Below are 11,306 nucleotides of genomic sequence, written 5' to 3'. Positions count from 1 at the left end.
CCCACCCCCTTAAGACTCTGAAGTTATGCTGACTGACATGCATTGTCAGTTCTCCCTCGGCATCTTTGAACTTAAGTTCAGAAACACCGAGGGAGCTGCGGGCGGCTGCGGGCGGCTGCGGGCGGGGGGGCTACGCCCCCATGCCCCAATGGACGCATCGCGCCTGACTGTGTCCTTATATAATGTAATTTTCCTCGCATGAATACTTTGTTATCATCAGATTCGAAGGTTAGGCTAGCAGCTCCAAACCAGCCAGCCTAGCCCAGGAAACCTGACGAAGGAATGGTGAAAGCCCTCTTAGCCCAACAGTCTGGTCTCAGAGAGATACAGTACTAACTTTTAAGCAATGCGCTACCTAGAACTTTCAGTGCGCAAATCGTCCATATCGTTTTCCAAGCACACAAAGCACCTGACAAACGAAAGTGAAACTGCGTGGTACATGGCAAAATACTTATAAGGTCTCAAAGGCGAGACCTATTGGCTATGCCAATGTTTGTTATATTAGCTGAGGTTGTAGTTGTCTGAATATTTAAAACATTACCAATTAGCACTTTTACAAACCGCTATCGCCACAGAAACAACACTTTTAGTGACGTTCCTGTGGAGATATGGGCTTTGCATTTTTACAAGGCAGTGTTAGGTCACTTAACATGCTTTAACGCTGCTTTGTAAAGAAGGCACACTTTCATGCTGTACTTAGTGAGAAAGGGGAGGGCAATGGGTGTTGGGGGGCTTTCAACCGCAGCACCCATTCATTTTGACGCTGGCCGCTATTTACAAGGGCAGCGTAAATAGGAGGCAGAGTCAAAATTAAGACCAGGGAAAACCTGGTCTTAAACAGGCGAAACAAGGAGAAATGCTTTATTTTTCCCTGTTTTTGCTGTTTCCATGTGTGCTGCGTTTTGCAGCACACACAAACAGCAACATGTCATTGGTTGTTTGTATACACATAAACAATCTTTAAAAAAAAATGACATTCTTTAATTTCTATGTGTGCTGCATTAAGCAGCACACATAGAAGTGACTAAACGCCAATTAAAGATTGTTTATGTGTAGGAAGGGACACCTTCCTGCACATAAACAATCTTCCCCTCAACGTAGACACCCTTGCACTATGGTGCAAGGGTGCCTGCGATGGCACTAGGCTGCTAAGTTTAGTGCGAGGGCTACACCATATTGTTGTGAATATGGTGCAGCCCTGCGGTTCAGAAGTGGTGGAGTGTGGTGCTAAGCCAAGGAGGCTAACGCCTCGCTCTGCCACTTCCTTGTAAATATGCCCCATGGAGTTAAAGGATCTGGATGTAGGTATCTGGACACCTAGGCTCAAACGTGTTAAGACCTGGCTCTCCAATCTCGATCTGAGTGAGTTTTGTAAAAATCTCTCCTTATGTAACAAGGGGATGGTGGAACATCTGAAGAGCAGGTACTTGGCCTTTATTGATAGCAAATGTTACTTGAAGTCTTGCTCCTGTAGCTTAACTGAAAAGTTTCGAGAAGTAATATGCTTCTCAATTCGAAGACGTCCTTCAGAAAAAACAGCTCCTCTAAGGCAATATTCATATATCTGAAGTTACGATATGGAACTTTGCCTGGGAACAAGCATAGAAGTATGTTGAGTGTGTAGCCGAGCATATTCACGAGCATTGGCACACTTCATGTCTTTTAGCCCCACATACATGGGCATTAGGACATCTTGGTTGCTCCTGCGTGCAGAAAACCGGGAGAGAGAAATTTTGTAAACACCCTCAGAATTTTAATCACGGATATCACTGATATCTATATGTGTATGCCGTAGCCAATTATTTGCCTAAAGCCTGGAAGTTTAGATAACACAAGCTAATGTTGAGCCTCATTATTTGCATACAGATTGGAGCTTACGATATATGATACCTGTGGACTAATGTTTTCCGTGAGAGGTGCATCAAGACTTATTGTTAATTATTTATGTTTTTACTCTTTAGTTAAGTTCAGAAAACTTTATTTCAGCCAAAATGCCCTTAAAAGTACAGCTCATAAAACATACATTAAAATACACAGGGAAATGCAAAAGTTATTTTGGAACATTGCAAAAAGCACAGACACCAAAATTTGAAAAATTGGCTACCTTAATACATTGTAACGCGATAAAGTACGTAGGTAAATTTTGCTAGCAGGTGATTACATAATAATTTTCGGAAAGTGCATAGTGCAATAAATAAATACTTTAGCTAAAAACAATTCATTAAAAAAACAGACAATTCCATAGATCAGTGACACTACCCTTAGTCACGGGCTGCATATATACTTCATATAAAGAATACAATTATTTCCCTAAAAGATACTGAGCCTCCCTGGAAAGTTTCAATAGAACCCTTCTAGTGTTCCAAATAGAGAACAGAAATCCGGCAACTGAAAAAACAATCGGAATACTGGGATCAGATATCAATATCCGAAAGACCTCTATATAATATCTACTGCCTATATTCCTACAAATCTGGACCAGCCAGCCTTTCCTAGCTTTACGGCAACCAGGGCAACTGAAGAAAACGTGTAACACCGTTTCTTCAGCGAAATCACATGCAGGGCAATGAACCACAGACTGATTGCTCCACTTCGCTGTAAAACAGCGGAGTCGCAAAGCCCCGTACCTAAATTGTAGGAAAAGCTTTCTTGCCTCCATAGGTGTAATAAGCTCTAAAACTACCTCAAAGCAAAAATTATCTTTTATTTCTAAAAAGGCTAGAGATAGTTTACCTGTTTTGGGGCAAGAATAAAATTGGGCCATTCTAAATTCCTCATAACGGGTCTTCAATTGTTTCCTCGATTTCATGGCAGGCAATCACACAGTCCCATATTGGTTAATAAAAGTTTAATATGGGCGAACCAAGGGAGTTTTGCCGTGCCCTGTAGCGACAAAACTTCAATTAATTCCTCCCTGTACAATAAAAGTTCAGGAGTTGTTATTGTTATTGTTATGTGTACTTATAAAGCGCAACATTCATCCTTCCAGGATATCACGGCGCTGCAATATTGAGCAGTAAACCATGGGCGATTCACCAGAGATTACTGATTATTCTGATATGGGGAATAATGCAGTTTTTAATTTTTTCTTCAAGATGGGGTAGCAGTCCGTAAGTCGGAGGTTGATGGGCAGATCATTCCAACATTTGGCCGCAATGTGTGAAAAAGCACGTCCGCCCATCCTGGATAGCTTGATCCGTGTGGTGGCTGCTTTGGCTGAGGCTTGTGAGCGTAAGTTCCGTGCTGGAGCATAGAACTTAATTCTATTCCCCAGAATGTAAGGGCCCGTATTGTGTAATGTTTTATGGGCGATGCATAGCATTTTGAACGAGGCTCTTTGTCTCATAGGCAGCCAGTGTAAGGCTCTCAAGCAGTTTGAGGCTGAATCATACTTTCTTTTATTGCAAACAGCCTTAGCTGCAGCATTCTGGACTAATTGTAGTTTTGTAAATAAATAGTCCGACATACCAACAAATGGTGAATTGCCATAGTCCAGCCTGCTAAGTAGTACCGACTGGTCTAGGATCTGTCTGCATTCCAGTGGGATCCAGGGGAAGACCAGTTTCAACCTTTTTAGTATGGCAAATCCTTTGCCACATATTGTGGTGACATGGCGTTTCATCGATAGAGTAGTGTCCATCTGGATTCCCAGGTTTCTAGCAGACGATGTTGGGTTAGGTGGAGTACCTAAGGTATTTGGCCACCAAGAGTTATCCCAGAGCTGTTTTGCTCCACCGAAAAGGAGAATTTCTGACTTGTCAGCATTTAGTTTCAAGTAATGGCCATGCATCCAATTGGATAGCTCTGAAAAGCAGTTTTGCAGTCTACTTTTGGCGTCATTTGCGCCATTTAGGGTTACCATCAGCTGAGTATCGTCAGCGTAGGAGCAGATATTAATGCCCCATTTCTTGCCAATCGACGCCAATGAGGAAATGTATACATTGAACAATGTTGGGCTCAATGTTGCTCCTTGAGGCACCCCATATTTGATCTTTCGAGGAGTAGAGGTAAAGTTGCCTAAACAGATGGACTGGGATCTGTTTGATAGAAAAGACTCCAGCCAATTCAGGGCTTTACCTTGTATTCCTTTTGCGGCTAGCATGTGTATTAGCAGTTTGTGGGACACGGTATCAAACGCCGCTGATAAATCAAGGAGTATCAGGGCGACCGTTTTGCCTTTATCGACCTGCATTCGAATATCGTCCATTACAGCCAGGAGCGTTGTCTCTGTGCTGTTATTTGATCTAAAACCGGTTTGGGAGACGTCTAGTAGGTTATTGGTTTCCAGAAAACTTGACAGTTGTTTTGTTACCAACCTTTCTAAAACCTTAGATAGAAAGGGGAGCTGTGAAATGGGACGATAATTGGCTGGGTCGTTTATATCCGCACCAGATTTTTTTAGTAATGGGATTACCGCTGAATTTTCCTAAACTTCTGGGAATACAGCTTGCTCCAGGGACCGATTAAGAACTTTTGTGACTGCTGGGCCAATTATGGGAGTTAATTGAGAGAAAATATAGTGTGGACAGACATCCCATGGCGAGCCTGATTTGATTTCTGACATGGCTTTGGTGACCTCGTCTTCGTAAAACGGGCCAAAAGTAGAGCAGCTGGCTTGCGGAGTAGAGTCAGTCTGATACTCCACAGGGGCCTGGCTGTTATTTGTAAAAGAAGCATATATTTTGTCAATTTTTTCACTGAAAAAGTCACTAATTTTTGAGCAATTTTCTTGTGACGGCGTCAAGTTAGAAGTGAGACTGGGGGGATTACAGAGTTCTTTTACTATTTTAAAAAGCTCCTTGGACGAGTTTTTATTCTCTAGTATTTTTTGAGAAAAATAGTCTTTCTTTGCTTTACGTATGGCGGTATGGTATATTTTCAGTTGATGTTTGTAAGTAGCTCTGTCTTCGGGGTTTCTACTTACTCTCCATTTATGCTCTAGTGTAGTACATTTTCTTTTTTCAATTTTTAAGTCTGGACCATACCATTTCTCAGAGATTTTCAGTTTAGATCGATCAATTGCGCGGATCCGTGAACAATGGTCCAGTGCTTTCTCTATGTTGCCAAGCAATTGACAAATTTCTTCTTCGCATGTCATTTCAGAGTTGAGATTATAAGAGAACTCTTCTTTAAATTTTTCCATAAAGAACTTACTCCAACATTTAGTAGAGTTAGTCGGCTGAGCTAACAGGCTTTTAGTTTTTATAGGTAAGTTTAATGTAAAATCTATCCTATAATGATCCGTCCATGTCAAAGGTGTTATATTTGTAATGTTAGTATTCGTTATGTTAGTAAATATAAGATCTAACATGTGCCCCGCTCTGTGTGCGGGGCGAGCTATTTTCTGCGTTAGTTGCATAATTTCCATGTCTGTAGCAAGGCGTTTAGTTAGGGGGTTAATCAGGTAGATCGAAATGAACATTGAAGTCACCAATGACTATAATGTTTTTATGGTTGAGACAGAGTGGAAGAATTTGTTCCAAGAGTTGGGTGCTAAAGTCAATTGTACTATTGGGGGGATTATAAATGATCGCGCCTCCGAGGATCACCTGAGTATTGATAGAGATGGAGATAATGAAAACTTCATGTTTGCCTAGTTGTGTGACTGTTTCTTGACGACATGAAAAGCTGTCTTTAAATATCATGACCACCTCTCTTAATTGATCGATTGAGATTAATAATTTTGTACCCATTTGGTAGGGCTGCAGTAATATCCGGGGTATTGTGCTCACCGAGCCAAGTCTCCGTGATAAAAGCAAAGTCAGGTTTGATATCCTGTAGCATATCCCATATTTCAATAGAGTGTTTGGGGAGGGACCTTGCATTGACATAAATACATGAGTAATCCTGAGTAGGTGTGTCTTCAGATGTAGGAGGCTCCGTGTGGTTATAGTTCCATCTACAGTTACGACAGCTAAAGGGGCCCATGGTGTTTGAGGGTCCAACTTTGGCACAAAGGGAATGATAGGATGGTAAGGAAGTATTGAGATTGAGCAGCTCTCCACGAGTGTATACCAGCGCAGATTTGCCTGGTCTATCTGTAGTTGGAGAGACAGGGGTTGTGGCCCCTGGTCCCGGCCAGTCGCGGATGGGTGCAGACGGGCTAGCCTTTGGCGAGCCTTCGGCGCGCATTCGTCGCGCCCGCTGCGCTCGTCCGCTGTGCTTCCTGTAAGTACACATCTTTCATGTGAAAAGAAGATGGAGGGGTGTGGCTATTGGCAGGGGGGCGTGCCCTTCAATCCGCCAATGGCGTTTCTGTTTTAGCGAAAGTCACCCGCCCGCGTCAGCTGTCAGGGCGCTGAGCGAGGAGAAGTGCAAAAGATCGTTAGATTTTAAAAATGTATACACACAAATTATTAACAGGCTAAAAGTGAGCAAAGGTTCCTTCTCCCGGCTGAGCCTCAGGAGATACTGCTTTCAAAGCGCTGCGCTCGTATTCAGCGCGCGCTTTGTACTACAGAGGGGCGTGGCTATTGGCAGGGGAGCGTGCCCTTCAATCGGCCAATGGCGTTTCTGTTTTAGCAAAAGTCACCCGCCCGCGTCAGCTGTCAGGGCGCTGAGCGAGGAGAAGTGCAAAAGATCGTTAGATTTTAAAAAGGTATACACACAAATTATTAACAGGCTAAAAGTTAGCAATGGTTCCTTCTCCCGGCTGAGCCTCAGGAGATACTGCTTTCAAAGCGCTGCGCTCGTATTCAGCGCGCGCTTTGTACTACAGAGGGGCGTGGCTATTGGCAGGGGGGCGTGCCCTTCAATCGGCCAATGGCGTTTCTGTTTTAGCGAAAGTCACCCGCCCACGTCAGCTGTCAGGGCGCTGAGCGAGGAGAAGTGCAAAAGATAGTTAGATTTTAAAAAGGTATACACACAAATTATTAACAGGCTAAAAGTGAGCAATGGTTCCTTCTCCCGGCTGAGCGTCAGGAGATACTGCTTTCAAAGCGCTGCGCTCGTATTCAGCGCGCGCTTTGTACTACAGAGGGGCATGGCTATTGGCAGGGGGGCGTGCCCTTCAATCGGCCAATGGCGTTTCTGTTTTAGCGAAAGTTACCCGCCCACGTCAGCTGTCAGGGCGCTGAGCGAGGAGAAGTGCAAAAGATCGTTAGATTTTAAAAAGGTATACACACAAATTATTAACAGGCTAAAAGTGAGCAAAGGTTCCTTCTCCCGGCTGAGCCTCAGGAGATACTGCTTTCAAAGCGCTGCGCTCGTATTCAGCGCGCGCTTTGTACTACAGAGGGGCGTGGCTATTGGCAGGGGAGTGGTCCACAGACGGCGCCAAAACATTAAAGGTTGAAGACTTGACACATCTGGAATTGCCACCACTCCCACATCTAAACGCAGCGGAATTAATAGGGTGCCTATAGGTAGTCTGAACAACTGTCTGAGGAATTGATTTTCCACCTTTACTAGGGTCTCAAGTTGGCAATGGCCCCATAACTCGGCGCGATATAATGCGCCACCTCGCGCTTGGGCCTTATAAATATCTAATGCCGGACTTACGGCTCTCTTGTTGGACCTGCTAAATACCTTCATGATGCCGCTGGTGGATTGTGCTAATTTTAATGTTGATTTACTAATGTGGACCCCCCAGTCCATGTTTTCAGTAATGATGATGCCTAAATAAATAAACAATGTAACTCTCTCCAAGGATTTACCATTTAGTGTGGGGTTTGGGCGTGTGCTTTTTGGACTATTAAACGCCATGAATTTGGTTTTCTGTAAGTTTATTTCCAGACCACTGTCCTTACAGAAAAACTCAAATTTTTCTAAAACCCTTTGAATCCCCATGGGCGATTTTGCTATCAGAAGAGTATCATCGGCAAACATCGTTGCTGAGATTCTGCGGGAGGCTAACTTAGGGGCATCTAGGTATTTTGTTGTTTGCAGGGCATTAATCTGCCCGTTAATATAAAGGCTAAATAACGTGAGTGCAAGCACGCAACCCTGGCGTACACCACGTTTAATAGGCATGGGAGCAGTAAGTTTCCCATCCCTACTGTGTCTTATTTGAGCAAAGTTATCTTGGTGGAGACCCTTAAGGAGTTGGACTAAGTACACCGGGACCCCTATTTCACCAAGAACTGACCATAGTTTTTCCCACGGCACCAGATCGAATGCCGACCTCAGGTCTACAAAAGTTAGGTATAGACTGCCCCCCTCTCAGCAGATGGTTTTCCAATATAATAGCTGCAATATTAGTATTTGGTCCAGGGTCAACAGCTTTTCCCTGAACCCAGCTTGTAGGCAGGAAAGTACCTCTTTTTCATCCATCCATCATCAAGCAAGACACGTGCAAAACAGTTTTTGGAATATATCTATTAAACTAATTGGTCTGTAATTGGTTGGTAGGAGTGGGGAGCCTTTTTTGATAATCAGAATGATCTCCGCTCCCAGCCAGCTAGAGGGGACCTTCATGCCCTGCAATATGGCATTGAAAAGGACCCAGAAATACGAAGGCAATATAGTTACTTCATTCCTATAAAGGTCACCCGGAATGTTATACAAGCCTGGAGATTTACCCGGTGCTATTTTTGCCAGTGCACACTCTATTTCCCCTAGGCCTATGCATGTACTTGGGCCACTATCAGGGTGAGAGTTCAATACCCCAGTGTTTACAGAACAGTCCACTCCCAAGTGACAGCTAACAATAGGGTCTCCCTCAGACTTCTTTTCCTCTGCATAGAGGGATTCAAAATGCTTACGCCAAACCTCTTCATCCAGGTTCGGTTCAACTGCCTTTTTCTGAGTAGAAGAGCCTGAGTTTACAATACCCCAGAACATCCTCATATCTCTCTCCCCGAGAGCAATTTTCAGAGAATCCCAGTTTTCCCTTCCCCCCTTTGTTTGGCTTCTTGAACTACCAATTTGTAAGCCTTCCTTGCTGTTTTTATTAATGGGCGATTCTTAGCTTTAATCGAGGCTACAAGCGCCCTTTTGGCCTTACGGCAGGGACTGTTGTACCATGGGTGGGGACGCGGCCTAGCCGGTCTGATAATCTTATTAGGGTAGAAGAAATTCAATGAGACTTCTCTTAGCTTAGAGTAGTTTATCTCCACCACCTCCAAATCTAGATCATCTCTACATTGCTTGATTCGAACAGACATCTCTTTAAGCACAGGAATAAGCGCATGATATAAGCTACTCATCCTATCCTGTGATTGAAGGAAGTCGGTCCACCGTACTCTCCTCCTGCAGTTCGAGACAGTCAACCTCGGGTCGATTGGATTTGGTTGAGACACATTATAGGGATTCAATGCTTTTAGGTCTAGTGATAGGGCATAGTGATCACTATCTAATTGTGTTATAATTTTAAAACCAATCATCCTGTCCCACAAATTACAACCAATTAAAATATATTCTAATAAAAACCCACGATCCTTACTAAAGAACGTGTAACCATTTGATGTATCGGAGACTGTCCTTCTGTTACACGCTCTTAGGGAAGGTTTTAGGGCCAGGCAATTCAACAGTATCACCAGAGGGGACCATTTTTTTACTTTTGGGCATCTAGTCTCTGGGATTTCCAGGAATTTATCCTCGTCGTGTATATTTTCCGATTGCAAGCCCTCAAGTGGCTCAAATTGGCAGTTAAGGTTCCCGCCAACTATAACCATTTGGTTTACCTCAGTGGAACATAAGAATGTGGATACGTCATCCACCGTGGTAGATTCTTTCCCACGGGGGGTAGGCCTCGCGTATAGATGTATTAAAACAAAAGGGGACTTGGAGGGGAACTGCAGTTGGACACATAGAATATCTAAGGAGTCTATATCGATTTGTACAGCTGTGCAACCAAGATATACCCCTATCCATATAATGAGTCCCCCGGACAGTCTCCCTACACCCCCACTTGTTGCAGGAATACTAGAAGAAACATAACCAGGATTTGTTACCTACCCTCTGGCCCAAGTTTCCTGGAACATGCAGACCTCAAATTGACTAATAAAAGATACCCAATCAGGGTCTTTCAATTTGTTGTTTATACCCGCTATGTTCCAAGACAAAACGCGAGTTACCTGACAGTTATGTAAAATATTTTTGGAGGGCATTAAGGGGGGGAGCTTCACTGAAGCTTTTGTTTGTCCAATATCCTCCCCTCCCTTTAACCCTATAGGTATAAAATGTTTAGAGTTTTCTGGCTGGGCACGGTCACCTACGGATTGTGTGCTGCTACTGGAGCCGCACATGCTCCCAGTAGCTAAGCCCTCCTCTTTTCCGGGATTTGACCCTTTGCCCTCAGTCTCCATTTTTGAAGATATAACACATATACCCTCTTTGTTAGTTGGGGATACTTCTTTTAGTCAGTCTACTCCTTCTAGGGGACTGAATCTATTTGCGATGGGGATATTAAAATCAGGAAGGTTATGCCAATGTGGGCTTTGGTTAGGTGTTTCAGAATTATTAAATAAAGGTCGCCTTCCCACCTCCTGATAATGGCCATTCTGTTGGTGCCTATTTGGTGGATAAAAATAACCCAGAGGAAATAATAGAATGCTGCCAAGGTTCTCCTATACTCTGAAGCTAAAACTCTATTGGTTATCTGCGGATTTCTAAAATTGATTACTATGCAATTACCTTGTATACTCTTATTACGTCCTCCTATCCATCCCACCCTTCTTGTTGTTAGGATCTCAGCTGAATTCTCATACCCAAAATTGCTATTGTGCACTAGCCAGTGTGCACATTTATTCTTCAGTTTTTGGTGGGATTCAGTTAGACCTTTTCTTAGAGCAGGTACCCTTGCAAGGATAGCTACATAAGGGGTTGATGCAGGCGGTAAATGTACAATAGGTGGGACATAAGTCTGATTTTTACATTCCAAAATTTGGTGGGTTACTTGGACCTCCTGTGTAAAACTTTTCTGTGGGACCTCTTTGATTTTCGTCCGCGGGGTGCTATTATTAGCTACAATAATTTGCTCAGTGTGGGATCTAGTTCCAGTCTGCTACCTTACTTGGGGCCAGATGTAGGTAATATCAATTTACCTATTCTTAAATACCGAATCATACCGATTCAGTATTTAAGAATAGGTAAATGGGATGTAGGTAATTTTTCGTTAAAAATTACCAAATCGGTAAGTTTCGGTAATTACCGAATCGTTATTTATCGATTCAGTAATTGCCATTCATTCCTATGGGTCTGGAGGCCCATGGGAATGAATGGTAATTACCGAATCGGTAAATACCGATTCGGTAAAAGGGGGAAAACATTGAAGCATTTTTTTTTTTTTCTCCTTTTTTTGTCCTCATATTGCGAACATTTTATGTGTATGGAAAATTTGGTTTCTGCCTCTGAAGCTTTTGTGC

The sequence above is a fragment of the Lissotriton vulgaris genome, chromosome 7 (assembly GCF_964263255.1).
Source record: "Lissotriton vulgaris chromosome 7, aLisVul1.2, whole genome shotgun sequence".
NCBI lineage: Eukaryota > Metazoa > Chordata > Amphibia > Caudata > Salamandridae > Lissotriton > Lissotriton vulgaris.
The sequence above is the reverse complement of the archived record's forward strand: the minus strand, read 5'-3'. Positions refer to the sequence as shown.